We start from the raw sequence: 15,092 nt of genomic DNA, 5'->3' as shown, positions 1-15,092 counted from the left end.
ACAATAAGAATGATAGAGAAAATATGGTGAACATGAACAAGCATCCTAGCATCGATCAAGCACATGGATGATGACAAAGTCATCTATATATGAGTATATTGACTTAGGAGCCAAGTAAGAATAGGTCATACTCATTGTTAAGCACAAGTAGGGTTACCACTTTTACATAAGCATTGATGTGTTCATATACTTAAGAGATGGTTATACTCAAGATTTAGAGTAAAGCTCCCCCTTGATATGACATCCCTCCTTAAGAGGGACAAACTAACCTTGGGTTCTATCGTATAAGACTTCAAGTAGGGGAAGTAGTGGTGGATGCTCAGTGTTGATGAAGATCATCCTGAGTTGGGAGCAATCCTTGTTGTTTCTTACTCTTCTCACCTATATGGGTTAGTCCCAAAGCAAAAGGAACATATCCAAGAATATCCATGGACATGAAGTGAAACACAAATGGGATGATTTCCAAAGATGCATAAATTACCTTGTCCCTTGCTTACCTTTGAGGGAATGTGTGACTCCTTGAACTAATGCATATGGTTGAGGTTGATTGCATATAGTTCTTGCCAAAATGAATAAGAGTGAATTTTATTGGCAGAGTCACCCCTCAAGAACTCTCTAGTTCTTCCTCTTAGGAATCAACATAAACTTGATGGGGATCCTTGGAGTTTGATGACCCACAAGTATAGGGGATCTATCGTAGTCCTTTCGATAAGTAAGAGTGTCGAACCCAACGAGGAGCAGAAGGATCTGACAAGTGGTTTTCAGCAAGGTATTCTCTGCAAGCACTGAAATTATCGGTAACAGATAGTTGTGTGGTGAGATGATTCGTAGCAAGTACCAAGTAACAAAAGTAACAACAGTGCAGCGAAGTGGCCCAATCCCTTTTGTAGCAAGGGACAAGCCTGGACAAACTCTTATAGGAGGTAAAACGCTCCCGAGGACACATGGGAATTTCTATCAAGCTAGTTTTCATCATGTTCATATGATTCGCGCTTGCTACTTTGATAGTTTGATATGTGGGTGGACTGGCGCTTGGGTACTGCACTTACTTGGACAAGCATCCCACTTATGATTAACCCCTCTCGCAAGCATCCACAACTACAAAAGAAGAATTAAGACAAAGTCTAACCATAGCATTAAACTAGTGGATCCAAATCAGCCCCTGACGAAGCAACACATAAACTAGGGTTTAAGCTTCTGTCACTCTAGCAACCCATCATCTACTTACTACTTCCCAATGCCTTCCTCTAGGCCCAAATAATGGTGAAGTCTAATGTAGTCCACGTTCACATCACACCACTAGAGGAAAGTGAACATACAACACATCAAAATATCGAACAAATAGCAAATTCACATGACCGCTTATAGCATGACTTATCCCATGTCCTCAGGAACAAAAGTGACTACTCACAAAGCATAATCATATTCATGACCAGAGAGGTAATGAGTAGCATCAAAGATCTGAACATATAATCTTCCACCAAGTAATCCAACTAGCATCAGCTACAAAGAGTAATTAACACTACTAGCAACCTTACAAGTACCAATCGGAGTCGCAAGACGGAGATTGGTTACAAGAGATGAACTAGGGTTTGGAGATGAGATGGTGCTAATGAAGATGTTGATGGTGATGAGTCCCCTCCGACGAGAGGAGTGTTGGTGATGACGATGGCGATGATTTCCCCCTCCGAGAGGGAAGTTTCCCCAGCAGGATCGTCCTGCCGGAGCTCTAGATTGGTTCTGCTCAAGTTCCGCCTCGTGGCGGCGGCGAATACTCCCGAAAGCGTCGTCCTAATTTTTCTAGAATGAAACCCTTCTTGTAGCAAAAGAAGCAGGCCAGAGGGCCAGCTGGGAGCCCACAAGCCCCCTAGGCGCGGCCACGGGGGGAGGTCGCGCCTAGCAGACTTGTGGCCTCCTGCTGGCTCCCCTCTCGTACTTCTTCGGCCCAGTATTATTTATAAATTCCAAAATAAATCCTCGTTGATTTTCATAGCTTTTGGAGTTGCGCAGAATAGGTATCTCAAACTTGCTCCTTTTTCAGGCCAGAATTCCAGCTGCCGGCATTCTCCCTCTTCATGGAAACCTTGCAAAATAAGAGAGAAACGGCATAAGTATTGCACCGTGAAGTGTAATAACAGCCCATAAAGCGATAATTATCAACATAAAAGCATGATGCAGAATGGACGTATCAACTCCCCCAAGCTTAGACCTCGCTTGTCCTCAAGCGAACACCGAGATCAATAAATTTGCCCACATGTTTAGAGAGAGAGGTGTCGACAAAACAAGATACAGACATGGAGGCATCATGATCATACTTTGAACAGCAATATCATCATATGAACTCTTATGCTAAACTGACATTTCCTTCACAAAGTAAAGCATGGATCAAGAACCTTACCGAGAATTAACAACCGATAGCCTTTAGTCATTGAAGCAATTGCAATTTATCATAACATCGGAAAGAGTCAAGTAAGAGCATGTAAAGCAAATCCACATACTCAATCATCCTTTTGTCTTATACAATTGCTACAACTCACGTGTACTCATGAGATCAAAGTTTCAGTCGGACACAGAGAAAGATAGGGGCTTATAGTTTCGCCTCCCAACTATTTACCTCAAGGGTAATGTCAACAACAATAATTCATGAATACTTACCTCTAAATTGACATATCAATATAGATCTTTCCCTAGCATATGACGTTAGCCAAGAAAAAGGCGAAATAAAGAATTGGTGTAGATCACCATGACTCTTTCAAGGGCAAAAAGTAAAAGTACAAGATAGGCCCTTCGTAGAGGGAAGCAGAGGTTGTCATGCACTTTTGAGGTTTGGATGTGTGTCCTCTTAGTGTGAAGGAACGTCACTTTATATTGCCTCCTGTGATAAAGAACTTTATTATGCAGTATGTCGCTTTTATGTCTTCCTCATCACAGGTTCGTACAAAGCTTATTTTCGACACACTAATAGATCATACATATTAGGGAGCAATTTTTATTGCTTGCACCGATGACAACTTACTTGAGGGATCTTATTCAATCCATAGGCAGGTATGGTGGACTCTCATGGCAAAACTGGGGTTGAAGGTTTGTGGATGCACCAGTAGTATCTCTACTTAGTGCGGAAGTTTTGGCTGATATGAGGTGGAAGCTATCGTCACATGCTAAGGGATCTCTAGTCATATAATCATTGTTCGGAAGCAAGCAAACATAATTCATTATGTTGTCTTCCTTGTCCAACATCTACTTCTAAGCATGTAATAGTTTAGTGAGTGTTCACAATCATAGATGGTGTTAAGGATGATATATTTATATGTGAACCTCTCCTTCTTTATTACTTCCTATTAATTGCAACAATGACAAAGGTCTACGTTTGTCTACCCTCAACAAGTTTCAATCAACATTCTTTTTATATGTGAAGCCATCACTTCCCGTAAGATCATTACATGACCTTTCATGCTTTTGTTCTATTATCATTCTTTTGATCATGGCATGAGGCAAGGCCCTTAACTAAGACACTCTTTATTATATGGCTCACGAGCTCGAATACTTCGGGGGTGACACAAAGCAAAACTCAAGCCTAAAACACTAAGGACTTTAATCTACTAGAGAAAAATAAAACCAAAAAGTAACAAACTAAGAAAAGGTAAAGGCAAAAGATGTGATGGTGATACGATACCGGGGCAACTCCCCCAAGCTTGGCACAAGCCAAGGGGATTGCCCATACCCATGCTTAGTTGTCTTCCTTTGGAGGTGATGGTGGTGGAGTTGTTGCAACATGGGTTTGATCCTCCGTCTTCCAAGGCATAGGTGCTCCATCATGGAAAGATGAACAAGTCTCTGAAATCCTGAAATCTGCAGCCAACAGTATTGATTTAAATCTATACTCATACTCACAGTTTTGGTTCTGCAGGTCATAGATCTGGGCTTGGAGGTGATCAATTCTGTCATAGAGCCTGGAGAGGTGCTTCCCGATGTCATTGGCATCGATCTTGTGCTTGTTGGTGAACTCCGTGATCATCATGTGGTTGGCGTTGAGTCCACGCTCCACCATCCCTTGGCACTTGAAGACTTGTTGCTCCATTGCTTCGAGCCTCGCCTCCACGCTTCCGGTCTTCTTGGGGCCCTCAACATCACGGATGTGCAGCATCCTCTCATGCATCTCGATAGATTGAGGGTGTTGCTGCACTCCCGCGATGTAGGGATTGATGACCATCTCGAAGATCTTGTCCTTCAGAACTTTTGGGGACGCCATAGCGATCTAGATCTGCAGCAGAAACAGGCTGGAAACGAAAACACAGGCAATTTGCGTGATACGAGGGTCAGACCTTACGGGAGAATATATAATGATTTTTTCCAGACCAGAAGGAGTACTCCGCAAGAAAACGGAGTCTGGGAGGCACACAAGGTGGCCACAAGCCCCCCAGGCGTGGCCAGGGGGTGGCCCACGCCTGGCAGGCTTGTCGCCTCCTCGTGCGCTTTCCGGACTACTTCCAATTTTTCTATTTTTTCAAAAAATCCAAAACGGAGGAAAAATCCTACTGGAAAAGTTTTGGAGTCGGTTTACTTACCGAATCACATACCTCTTCGTTTTCGGAGTCTGAAACAGGCTGATAAATATCCCTTATGTACTCCTCCGGAGTTATGGTATTAATAATATTGCTTTCAACATTTATGGAGGTACCTGAGATATAATGCTTGATTCTCTGCCCATTGACCACTCTCGGAAAATTACCTTCCATTTTGTTGATCTTGATGGCACCGAAACGATAGACTTCCTCAACAATATACGGACCTTCCCATTTAGAGAGAAGCTGCCTGCAAAAATTATTAAACGAGAATTATATAGCAAGACATAATCACCTACATTGAACTCACGCTTTTGTATCCTTTTATCATGCCACCTCTTAACCTTTTCTTTGAACAACTTGGCATTTTCATATGCCTGAGTTCTCCATTCATCAAGTGAGCTAATATCAAATAACCTCTTCTCACCAGCAAGTTTGAAATCAAAGTTGAGCTCTTTGATTGCCCAATAAGCCTTATGCTCTAGCTCAAGAGGGAAATGACATGCTTTGCCGTAAACCATTTTGTACGGAGTCATGCCCATGGGATTCTTATAGGCAGTTCTATAAGCCCATAGTGCATCATCGACCTTCTTAGACCAATTCTTTCTAGACCTGTTGACAGTCTTTTGCAGAATTAGTTTAATCTCTCTATTACTTAGCTCTACTTGACCACTGGACTGAGGTTGATAGGGACATGCAATTCTATGATTGATATCGTACTTAGCAAGCATTTGACGGAAAGCACCATGAATGAAATGTGAACCACCGTCAGTCATTAGATATCTAGGTACTCCAAATCTAGGGAAAATAACTTCTTTAAGCATCCTGATAGAGGTGTTGTGATCAGCACTACTAGTTGGGATAGCTCCTACCCACTTAGTGACGTAATCAACAGCAACTAGGATATGAGTGTACCCGTTGGATTTTGGAAAAGGTCCCATATAATCAAAGCCCCAAACGTCAAATGGTTCAATGGCAAGTGAATAATTCATAGGCATTTCCTAACGTTCACCGATATTACCTATTCTTTGACATTCGTCACAAGACAAGACAAACTTACGGGCATCCTTGAAGAGAGTGGGCCAATAGAAACCTGATTGCAATACCTTGTGTGCAGTTCTATCTCCCGCATGGTGTCCTCCGTAAGCCTCAGAGTGACACTTCTGTAGGATCTGTCCCTGTTCATGTTCAGGTACACAACGTCTAATAACACCATCTACTCCTTCCTTATAAAGGTGAGGATCATCCCAGAAGTAATGTCTTAAATCAAAGAAGAATTTCTTCTTTTGCTGGTATGTGAAACTTGGTGGTATATATTTGGCAACGATATAATTTGCATAATCAGCATACCACGATGCACTACGGGAAGTATGGATGACATTCAATTGCTCATCAGGAAAGCTATCATCAATAGGTTGTGGGTCATCAAGAACATTCTCCAACCTAGACAAGTTATCTGCTACTGGGTTATCAGCACCCTTCGTGTCGACAACATGCAAATCAAATTCTTGTAGCAAGAGAACCCATCTGATGAGTCTAGGTTTAGCGTCTTTCTTCTCCATGAGGTACTTAATAGCAGCATGATCAGTGTGAATAGTGACTTTGGAATCAACTATGTAAGATCTGAACTTTTCACATGCAAACACGACTGCTAAAAATTCCTTTTCCATAGTAGCATAGTTTCTTTGGGCACTGTCTAGAGTTTTACTAGCATAGTGAATAACATTCAACTTCTTGTCAACTCTTTGTCCTAGAACAGCACCAACAGCATAATCACTGGCATCACACATGATTTCAAAAGGTAAGTTCCAATCAGGTGGTTGAACAATAAGTGCAGTTATCAAGGCCTTCTTAAGTATTTCGAAGGCTTCCTCACAATCATCGTCAAAAACAAAAGGAATATCCTTTTGCAAGAGATAGGTAAGAGGCCTAGAAATCTTAGAGAAGTCTTTAATGAACCTTCTATAGAAACCAGCATGACAAAGGAAACTTCTTATACCTTTGATATCTGTGGGGCATGGCATTTTCTCGATTGCATAAACCTTAGCCTTATCGACTTCAATACCTCTTTCAGAAATTTTATGTCCTAAGATGATGCCTTCATTAACCATAAAGTGGCACTTCTCCCAATTCAAGACAAGGTTGGTGTCTTTATATCTCTGCAAGACTCGATCAAGGTTGCTGAGGCAATCATCAAAAGAAGACCCGTAAACGGAGAAGTCATCCATGAAAACCTCAACAATCTTTTCACAAAAGTTAGAGAATATAGCCATCATACATCTTTGAAAGGTGGCAAGTGCGTTACATAAGCCAAAAGGCATACATCTATAAGCAAAGGTACCGAAAGGGCAGGTGAAAGTGGTTTTCTCCTGATCAGCTTGTGCAACTGGTATTTGGGAGAAACCAGAATAACCGTCTAGAAAGCAAAAGTGTGTGTGTTTAGAAGTCTTTCTAGCATTTGGTCGATAAAAGGTAGAGCGTAATGATCCTTCCTAGTGGCTTTATTCAATTTCCTAAAATCTATCACCAGTAATAACCCTCTGTGGGATTAATTCATCCTTATCATTAGGGACAACGGTAATACCTCCCTTCTTAGGGACGCAATGCACCAGACTTACCCAATCACTATGAGCACCATGATAGATAATGCCTGCTTCCAGGAGCTTTAGTATTTCTTTTCTTACTACCGCTTTCATCTTAGGATTTAATATCCTCTGATGATCAGAAACTGGTTTTGAATCAGGATCGGTTTTAATCTTGTGCTGGCATAGAGTGGTACTAATGCCCTTAAGATCATCAAGAGTATATCCAATAGCAGCACGGTACTTCCTCATACTTTTTAGTAACTTCTTTTCTTCATGCTCTGAGAGGCTAGCACTAATAATAATAGGATATATCTCTTTTTCATCAAGATAAGCATACTTAAGAGTATCTGGCAACTGTTTAAGCTCGAACACAGGATCACCCTTTGGTGGGGGTGGATCTCCAAGCAGTTCAACATGCAAATTGTTCTTAAGGATAGGATATTGTTCAAAGACAACTCTATCTATCTCATCCCTTTCATCCATATGCATATCGTTTTCATGCTCAAGCAAGTATTGCTCTAAAGGATCAGTAGGAGGCACGGCAATAGAAGCTAGGGCAATAATTTCATCCCTACTAGGAAACTCTTTTTCATGAGGTTGTCTACCAAACTTGGAGAAATTGAACTCATGTGACACACCTTCAAAGCCAACAGTGACAGTTTGCTTCTCACAGTCAATATGAGCATTGACGGTATTGAGGAAGGGTCTGCCAAATATAATGGGACAAAAGCTATCTTCTGTGGTAGCAAGAATGAGTAAATCAGCAAGATACTTTGTTTTACCACAGAAGACTTCAACATCCCTAACAATTCCCACAGGGCAGATAGTATCTCTATTGGCAAGCTGAATAGTGACATCATTGGGTTCTATCTCGACAGGTGCAATCTCGTCTTTAATTTCATCATATAAGGATTGAGGTATTGCACTAAGACTAGCACCCACGTCACATAAACCATGATAACAATGATTTCCTATCTTAACAGAAACAACATGCGTGCCAACAACATGCCTATGTTTGTCTCTAGCATGGGGTTTAGCAATTCTAGCAGCATGTTCACAGAAGTGAATATCATGGCCATCAATATTGTCGGATAGGAGATCTTTGATAATAACAATGCTAGGTTCAACTCTAATTTTCTCAAGGGGTGTAGGTGTTCTAATGTAGCCCCTACGTATCACAGTTGAAGATTTAGAATGATCCTTTATCCTAAAAGGGAAAGGTGGTTTCTCAATGTAAGCACTGGGAACAACAGGATCATTATAGGCAATGACTCTCTCTTCAACTGGATTGGGTTTAACTACATTGACTTCTAAGGGAGGATGATATTTAAACCACTTCTCTTTGGGGAGATCAATATGAGCAGCAAATGATTCACACAATGAAGCTACTATCTCAGAGTCAAGTCCATACTTAGCGCTAAAATCACAAAAAGTATTTGTTTCAACAAAGGATTTAACGCAATCAAACTTGAAATTCATACCTAACTCCTTACGTTCATCAAGCTCCCAATCTTCAGAGTTGCATTTAATTCTTTCCAATAAATTCCATTTTAAGTCAATATCTCTCTTCATAAAAGAACCGGTACAAGAAGTGTCAAGCATGGTGCGATCATCATGAGAAAGCCGAGCATAGAAGTTTTGAATAATAATTTGTCTCGAGAGCTCATGGTTGGGGCATGAATATAACATTGATTTAAGCCTCCCCCAATATTGAGCGATGCTTTCTCTGTCACGAGGCCAAAAATTATAAATATAATTCCGATCATGATGTACTAGATGCATAGGATAAAACTTTTGATGAAATTCCAATTTCAACCGGTTGTAGTTCCATGATCCAGTATCATCACATAGCCAATACCATGTCAACGCCTTATCCCTAAAATATAAGGGAAAGAACTTCTTCTTGACCTCATCCTTGGGCAAACCTGCAAGCTTAAATAAACCACAAACTTCATCTACATAGATTAGATGCAAGTCTGGCTATGATGTTCCATCTCCTGTAAAAGGATTAGCCAACAGTTTCTCAAGCATACCCGAAGGAAATTCATAGCAAATATTTTTAGTAGGTGCAGAAGGTTGAGGAGCAACTCTTTGTGCTTCTGTTCAAGGTGAAGATACCCCGAACAAGCCCCTCAAAGGATTAGTTTCCATAGTGACAAGTGACAATAAATTTCAGCACACTATATAAATGTTTCCTTACCAATTTCCACTTACCAAAGGCGCTTCACTTCCCGGCAACAGCGCTAGAAAAGAGTATTGATGACCCACAAGTATAGGGGATCTATCGTAGTCCTTTCGATAAGTAAGAGTGTCGAATCCAATGAGGAGCAGAAGGATCTAACAAGTGGTTTTCAACAAGGTATTCTCTGCAAGCACTGAAATTATCGGTAACATATAGTTGTGTGGTGAGATGATTCGTAGCAAGTAGCAAGTAACAAAAGTAACAACGGTGCAGCAAAGTGGCCCAATCCCTTTTTAGGAAAGGGACAATCCTGGACAAACTCTTATAGGAGGTAAAGCGCTCCCGAGGACACATGGGAATTTCTGTCAAGCTAGTTTTCATCATGTTCATATGATTCGCGTTCACTACTTTGATAGTTTGATATGTGGGTGAACCGGTGCTTGGGTACTGCCCTTACTTGGACAAGCATCCCACTTATGATTAACCCCTCTCGCAAGCATCCGCAACTACGAAAGAAGAATTAAGACAAAGTCTAACCATAACATTAAACTAGTGGATCCAAATCAGCCCCTTACGAAGCAACACATAAACTAGGGTTTAAGCTTCTGTCACTCTAGCAACCCATCATCTACTTAATACTTCCCAATGCCTTCCTCTAGGCCCAAATAATGGTGAAGTGTTATGTAGTCGACATTCACATAACACCACTAGAGGAAAGTGTTGGGGAACGTCGCATGGGAAACAAAAAATTTCCTACGCGCACGAAGACCTATCATGGTGATGTCCATCTACGAGAGGGGATGTGTGATCTATGTACCCTTGTAGACAGTACAGCAGAAGCGTTAGTGAACACGGTTGATGTAGTGGAGCGTCCTCACGTCCCTCGATCCGCCCCGCGAACAATCCCGCGATCAGTCCCACGATCTAGTACCGAACGGACGGCACCTCCGCGTTCAGCACACGTACAGCTCGACGATGATCTCGGCCTTCTTGATCCAGCAAGAGAGACGGAGAGGTAGAAGAGTTCTCCGGCAGCGTGACGACGCTCCAGAGGTTGGTGATGACCTTGTCTCAGCAGTGCTCCGCCCGAGCTCCGCAAAAATGCGATCTAGAGGAAAAACCCTGGAGGTATGTGGTCGGGCTGTCGTGAAAAAGTCGTCTCAAATCAGCCCTAAAACCTCCGTATATATAGGTGGGAGAGGGGGAGCCTTGCCTTGGGGCTCAAGGAGCCCCAAGGGGGTCGGCCGAGCCAAAGGGGGGAAGGACTCCCCCCCAAACCGAGTCCTACTTGGTTTGGTGGGTGGAGTCCCTCTTTCCTTTCCCACCTCCTCCTTTTTTTTCTTTTCTCTTTGATTTTTCTTCCAATGCGCATAGGGCCCTTTTGGACTGTCCCACCAGCCCACTAAGGGCTGGTGCGCCACCCTCAAGGCCTATGGGCTTCCCCGGGAAGGGTTGCCCCCCCGGTGAACTCCCGGAACCCATTCGTCATTCCCGGTACATTCCCGGTAACTCCGAAAACCTTCCGGTAATCAAATGAGGTCATCCTATATATCAATCTTCGTTTCCGGACCATTTCGGAAACCCACGTGACATCCGTGATCTCATCCGGGACTCCGAAAAACATTCGGTAACCAACCATATAACTCAAATACGCATAAAACAACGTCAAACCTTAAGTGTGCAGACCCTGCGGGTTCGAGAACTATGTAGACATGACCCGAGAGACTCCTCAGTCAATATCCAATAGCGGGACCTGGATGCCCATATTGGATCCTACATATTCTACGAAGATCTTATCGTTTGAACCTCAGTGCCAAGGATTCATATAATCCCGTATGTCATTCCCTTTGTCCTTCGGTATGTTACTTGCCCGAGATTCGATCGTCAGTATCCGCATACCTATTTCAATCTCGTTTACCGACAAGTCTCTTTACTCGTTCCGTAATACAAGATCCCGTAACTTACACTAAGTCACATTGCTTGCAAGGCTTGTGTGTGATGTTGTATTACCGAGTGGGCCCCGAGATACCTCTCCGTCACACGGAGTGACAAATCCCAGTCTTGATCCATACTAACTCAACGAACACCTTCGGAGATACGTGTAGAGCATCTTTATAGTCACCCAGTTACGTTGCGACGTTTGATACACACAAAGTATTCCTCCGGTGTTAGTGAGTTATATGATCTCATGGTCATAGGAACAAATACTTGACACGCAGAAAACAATAGCAACAAAATGACACGATCAACATGCTACGTCTATTAGTTTGGGTCTAGTCCATCAGGTGATTCTCCTAATGACGTGATCCAGTTATCAAGCAACAACACCTTGTTCATAATCAGAAGACATTGACTATATTTGATCAACTGGCTAGCCAACTAGAGGCTTGCCAGGGACAGTGTTTTGTCTATGTATCCACACATGTAAATGAGTCTTCATTCAATACAATTATAGCATGGATAATAAACGATTATCTTGACACAGGAATTATAATAATAACTATATTTATTATTGCCTCTAGGGCATAATTCCAACAGTCTCCCACTTGCACTAGAGTCAATAATCTAGCCCTCACATCATCATGCGAATTACATTGTAATAAATCTAACACCCATACAGTTCTGGTGTTGATCATGCTTTGCCCGTGGAAGAGGTTTAGTCAGCGGGTCTGCTACATTCAGATCCGTGTGCACTTTGCATATATTTATGTCCTCCCCTTCGACGTAGTCGTGGATGAGGATGAAGCGTCGTTTGATGTGTCTGGACTTCTTGTGAAACCGTGGTTCCTTTGCTAAGGCAATGGCACCCGTGTTGTCACAGAACAAGGTTATTGGATTCAGTGCGCTTGGCACCACTCCAAGATCCGTCATGAATTGCTTCATCCAGACACCCTCCTTAGCCGCCTCCGAGGTAGCCATGTACTCCGCTTCACATGTAGAATCTGCTACGACGCTTTGCTTGGAATTGCACCAGCTTACCGCACCCCCATTAAGAATAAATATGTATCCGGTTTGCAACTTAGAGTCGTCCGGATCCGTGTCAAAGCTTGCATCGATGTAACCTTTTACGGCGAGCTCTTCGTCACCTCCATACACGAGAAACATCTCCTTAGTCCTTTTCACGTACTTCAGGATATTCTTGACCGCCGTCCAGTGATCCACTCCTGGATTACTCTGGAACCTACCTGCCATACTTATGGCCAGGCTAACGTCCGGTCTAGTGCACAACATTGCATACATGATAGAGCCTATGGCTGAAGCATAGGGGACGGAGCGCATATGCTCTCTATCCTCATCAGTTGCTAGGCACTGAGTCTTACTCAATCTCGTACCTTGTAAAACTGGCAAGAACCCTTTCTTGGACTGTTCCATTTTGAACCTCTTCAAAACTTTATCAAGGTATGTGCTTTGTGAAAGTCCTATCAGGCGTTTTGATCTATCCCTATAGATCTTAATGCCTAGAATGTAAGCAGCTTCTCCTAGGTCCTTCATAGAGAAACTTTTATTCAAGTAATCCTTTATGCTCTCCAAAAGCTCTACATTGTTTCCAATCAGCAATATGTCATCCACATATAATATTAGAAATGCCACAGAGTTCCCACTCACTTTCTTGTAAATACAAGATTCTCCAACCACTTGTATAAACCCAAAAGCTTTGATCACCTCATCAAAGCGTTTGTTCCAACTCCGAGATGCTTGTACCAGTCCATAAATGGATCGCTGGAGCTTGCACACCTTGTTAGCATTCTTAGGATCGACAAAACCTTCGGGTTGCATCATATACAATTCTTCCTTAAGGAAACCGTTAAGGAACGCCGTTTTGACATCCATCTGCCAGATTTCATAATCGAAAAAATGCAGCTATTGCTAACATGATTCTGATGGACTTAAGCATCGCTACGGGTGAGAATGTCTCATCGTAGTCAACTCCTTGAACTTGTGAAAAACCCTTTGCCACAAGTCGAGCTTTATAAACGGTCACATTGCCGTCAGCGTCCGTCTTCCTCTTAAAGATCCATTTGTTCTGAATAGCCTTGCGGCCCTCAGGCAGTACCTCCAAAGTCCACACTTTGTTCTCATACATGGATCCTATCTCGGACTTCTTGGCTTCTAGCCATTTGTTGGAATCTGGGCCCACCATTGCTTCTTCATAATTTGCAGGTTCATTGTTGTCCAACAACCTGATTGACAAGACGGGATTACCGTACCACTCTGGAGCAGCACGTGGTCTCGTCGACCTGCGTGGTTCGACAGAAACTTGAACCGGAGTTTCATGATCATCATCATTAACTTCCTCCTCAACCGGCGTCGCAAAGACAAAGGTTTCCCCTTGCCCTGCGCCACCATCCAGAGGGATGAGAGGTTCGACAACCTCGTCAAGTTCTATCTTCCTCCCACTCAATTCTCTCAAGAGAAACTCCTCGAGAAAAGCTCCGTTTTTAGCAACAAACACTTTGCCCTCGGATTTGAGATAGAAGGTGTACCCAATTGTCTCTTTGGGTAACCTATGAAGACGCACTTTTCCGCTTTGGGTTCCAGCTTTTCAGGCTGAAGCTTTTTGACATAAGCATCACATCCCCAAACTTTAAGAAACGACAACTTTGGCCTTTTTCCATACCACAGTTCATATGGTGTCGTCTCAACGGATTTTGATGGTGCCCTATTTAAAGTGAATGCAGCTGTTTCTAATGCATAACCCCAAAACGATAACGGCAAATCAGTAAGAGACATCATAGATTGCACCATCTCTAATAAAGTACGATTACGACGTTCGGACACACCATTACGCTGTGGTGTTCCAGGCGGTGTCAACTGTGAAACAATTCCACATTGTCTTAAGTGAGCACCAAACTCGAAACTCAGATATTCACCCCCACGATCAGACCGTAGGAACTTGATCTTCTTGTTACGATGATTTTCAACTTCACTCTGAAATTGCTTGAACTTTTCAAATGTTTCACACTTGTGCTTCATTAAGTAGACATAACCATATCTACTCAAATCGTCAGTGAAGGTGAGAAAATAACGATATCCGCCACGTGCCTCTACGCTCATCGGACCACACACATCGGTATGTATGATTTCCAACAAGTCACTTGCACGCTCCATTGTTCCGGAGAACGGAGTTTTAATCATCTTTCCCATGAGGCATGGTTCGCACGTGTCAAGTGAATCAAAGTCACGTGACTCCAAAAGTCCATCGGCATGGAGTTTCTTCATGCGCTTTACACCAATATGACCTAAGCGGCAGTGCCACAAAAATATGGCGCTATCATTGTTAACTCTAACTCTTTTGGTCTCAATGTTATGTATGTGTGTATCGCTATCAAGATTCAATATGAACAATCCTCTCACATTGGGTGCATGACCATAAAAGATGTTACTCATAGAAATAGAACAACCATTATTCTCTGACTTAAAAGAGTAACCGTCTCGCAATAAACAAGATCCAGATATAATGTTCATGCTCAACGCAGGCACTAAATAACAATGATTTAAGTTCATAACTAATCCTGATGGTAACTGAAGTGAAACTGTGCCGACGGCGATTGCATCAACCTTGGAACCATTTCCTACGCGCATCGTCACATCATCTTTCGCCAGCCTTCGTCTATTCCGTAGTTCCTGTTTCGAGTTGCAAATATGAGGAACAGAACCGGTATCGAATACCAAGGCACTACTAGGAGAGCCGGTTAAGAACACATCAATAACATGTATATAAAATATACCTGATTTTTCTTTGACCGCCTTCTTATCTGCCAG

The sequence above is a fragment of the Hordeum vulgare genome, chromosome 2H (genome assembly GCF_904849725.1).
Source record: "Hordeum vulgare subsp. vulgare chromosome 2H, MorexV3_pseudomolecules_assembly, whole genome shotgun sequence".
Taxonomy (NCBI): domain Eukaryota; kingdom Viridiplantae; phylum Streptophyta; class Magnoliopsida; order Poales; family Poaceae; genus Hordeum; species Hordeum vulgare.
The sequence above is the reverse complement of the archived record's forward strand: the minus strand, read 5'-3'. Positions refer to the sequence as shown.